A 3422-nucleotide genomic window follows, 5' to 3' on the forward strand; every position below is an offset into this window, starting at 1 on the left:
AGGTTATGCAATCATGTTCTTAATTGGACTAGGAAAATTGCACGTGCAACGCACGGCTAAAATGTTGATCAAATGAGACTACATCAATATAGAAAAATGATCCCAGGTATATATGAATTTAATAGATACACAATATTTATGATGTTGCTCAAGTTATATTTTCAAAACTGAGATGTCATTGTAGGCATGCTGCTGAATTCTGCTCGGTTGCTTTTCTTGGTGTATTCTCCTTAGCTAGAACAACCATACTCTTGGTGCAGAGTGACCCTACATTGGTCGTTTACACAAAAATTGGATGGAAGGCTAGAAGAATTCAAACCAACCAGTTAACAAGAATGAACTTCTGAATATAAAACAGTGATCCAGGACATATTCTTGGGTCATATAAATTTGGAGAGTACCAGAACAAATTTTGAAGCAGTACATCATCATTGATAAAACACCGTGAACAAACTGAAGCTGATACGGAAAACCTCCTGACTGTGCGAACTGGGGCATCGGGCCAAGGCTAAAGGTGTTGGGAGCGGTGTCCCTGAGCACCAACAATCCCTTCCTTGTCCTGTAACGGTGCACAAAATAGCGATTTAGTTAAATTTCACTACTTGAGGTAGTCTAGCCTGCCAACTTAACCAATGCAGTAGCTGTCTTTACAATGCCAAGTGAAGAAAAGGAAGTTTGCAATACAGGATTATTTTTTTATTCTGGTCACAACAGTAATAGACATGAAAAGAATATATTCACTACAAAAGAATTATATTCTGGTCATAAGAATTATTTTATGGATGTGTGATTTGAAACAGAAGATAGGTACCTTCACCACAACAACTACAACAGTGAAAAGCATAATGGACGGATGTGTGATTTGAAACAGATCATAGGAACCTTCACTAGAAGAATGAAATGCATAAAGGGTGTGAACTCATCATTTTATTGGGGAACAAAATAAAGGCATTCTTGCATATATTCGACTCTATCATAGGGAGCAGCACAGGCACAAGATATCAAGTAATATATCCATGTGTCACAATAAAGCATGGACTATATTCCTTTTCGTAATTTGTTACTGAATCAGATACCCACTATACAACACAATGATAGCATTTGTATACAACTTATCTACTACATGAGTCTTCTGAAGTTCAAAAGGAGGAACTACGTTAATTGTTCTAATTTTGCTCACCAAAAGGGATTTCTTTAATTTTATTTGACACAGAAGAAAGGGGTGAACCCTTGGATACAACTTTAGGGGCATCCCCACAAAACAAAACCTACAGAGATTGATAAAACGTCCCAGCATGCTCGTCCTAGTCTGAAGAAATATATAAAGACTTGTTTTATCTAATTCAATCATAAAAAACACAGGTTCAGGAATAGGCACTTGTATGGAGCTCCATAAGCGACAAAGGCGATGTCGGCTACAGTTTTTCTTACGGCATGTGCATCCCAACAGAGAAGCTTCAGGAACTAATTATCTCACTACTTGTTCAGGATATGTAATGAGCATATTATTATACAAATGAATTGCCAACATAGTCAAAAAAACAGACAATCAAATTATAAATGTCGTCTCACATGCTAATAATTCTACACACATGGAAAAGATATCATAACCTTATTAAGTGATCCTAATTCTAAGCGGAGTTGCCTAGCAAAAATAGCAATGCATGATCAAGGTGGACAACAAATAACAGTAATATAATACTCCTTCAAGGTACATAAAAAAGAAATCCTAGTGGGTACAAGTATTTTGAATAATGAAAAAAAATAAGATCTAACCATTTACGTACAATGCACGTTTCTAAAACTCAAAGTATATATGAATATATCTAAATAAATTTTTTGCTAAGGTCATAATTTTCCATACTTCACAAACATTTCATCATGTAAATCATTGGTGACCGTCCCCTTTGTGCCGCAATTTTTAATTTTTTGGGACCTTCCTATCTCCACTTACATCATCGACAACATACACTAAAATTTAATTGAAATTCAATAGGCTTCTATCAAATGAGATGAGTGAAGATCAATGCAGGTTTATGGCATTGAGCATCATCTACTAACCCTTCGAAATGGTGGTTATTCATTTGGACCAATTACATCTCAAGCTGCAGGGGCAACAATATCTCGATGGCCTTGGAGCCCACCATCTCGCCACGTTCCTGCATATGAAGAATTAATCAGTGCCCAAAGTCAGAACTATTGCATACAATATTCATCTAGCCCTTACTAAAAATTCAGAAAATATGCAGAATATCCAATTTTGTTAACCTAGTTGTCTACAGTCCAACATAGAGCGTGACCATAATCCACACAACCACGCATGAATTACTATATAGCTACCTTATGGGACATATATTCAGAATTTTCATATCTTCTTGTTTGGCAAAGAGTTCACCATGAATCAAATCTGCAGACGATACCAAAACAACAAAACGATGGAGTTTAGTAGACTCATCCATTCTTCACCATAACTGGAGTTTTCTCAGTTTTGTCTTTGTAATAACTGTTAGATGCTGAAAGGATCAAGTCATCTTAGTGTTAAGGCCTATAGGGCGTTTAAATTTGGTCTGAGTTAAGAATATTAGTCCAACATGATGTACCATCAGTATTCCCCATCAGATTTCAAGTACTCTCGAATTATTTTACACCAAAAAGTTAGTTTCTATGATTCTCTATTTGAGCACATCATCTTACCATCCACTCCAAACACACCGAAAAAGAATCTGAATTAATCTAATGTTGATGAGCGTGAAGACTACCTTGCCATGGAGGAGGATCGCCTGCATCCTTAGTTGCGCAGCGTGGCAGGCGGGTGATCTGCACCGCACAGGAGTTGGACTCGTCGGCCTGCAAATGCAGCGGAGGATCCTAGCATACACAGCCTGGGACACTTATAGAATGAAATGGAGCTACGCCTGGTTGTTTATTCTGCTGCAATGAAAAGATAAATTGGATTGTTAGAAATCATGTGAAAATGCACACACAAAATCCTAACAAAAATTACAAGGCTATTGAAAGTACACAAGACCCAGTATCACACAACATTCAACATGAGAAGTAAACATGCAGAGTTGATCTGACGGACATTAGAATAACAAGATACACAAAATCCAGTTTCAGAATTGCAACATATGAACTTAACAGAATTCCTAGTCGTGCCACTTAGAGTTCAGTTTTCGGCACACGACGTATCAAATAAAAACCCACAAGCTTTGGAATTGCCTTTGATAGAACATCAAGCAAGGAATTTACTGGTGGCGTCTACGATCAAGGCGTGGCTGGGCCATCCTATGGTGTTGCTCCCAGCTACAACCATGCGCCACAATAGAGGCTGAATGGTGGAAGCCTGTGCTCACCAGATGGTTGGCAGGACGACCTTGGCACCCTTTCCCATGAGGAACTTGATGGACGGCATAGAGGCG

The 3422-nt window shown here is 38.1% G+C and overlaps 1 long non-coding RNA gene across 1 annotated transcript; it reads right to left on the minus strand.

The window, feature by feature from the left end:
* Nucleotides 1–329: 329 nt before the first annotated feature.
* On the minus strand, nt 330–2300 carry LOC123446341. The gene is made up of 2 exons (XR_006631322.1): nt 2062–2300; nt 330–559 (listed from the first exon to the last, which is right to left on the minus strand). It is a non-coding gene; the product is annotated as an uncharacterized LOC123446341 (long non-coding RNA).
* Between the last annotated feature and the right edge of the window lie 1122 nt (nt 2301–3422).

The sequence above is a fragment of the Hordeum vulgare genome, chromosome 4H, assembly GCF_904849725.1.
Source record: "Hordeum vulgare subsp. vulgare chromosome 4H, MorexV3_pseudomolecules_assembly, whole genome shotgun sequence".
Taxonomy (NCBI): domain Eukaryota; kingdom Viridiplantae; phylum Streptophyta; class Magnoliopsida; order Poales; family Poaceae; genus Hordeum; species Hordeum vulgare.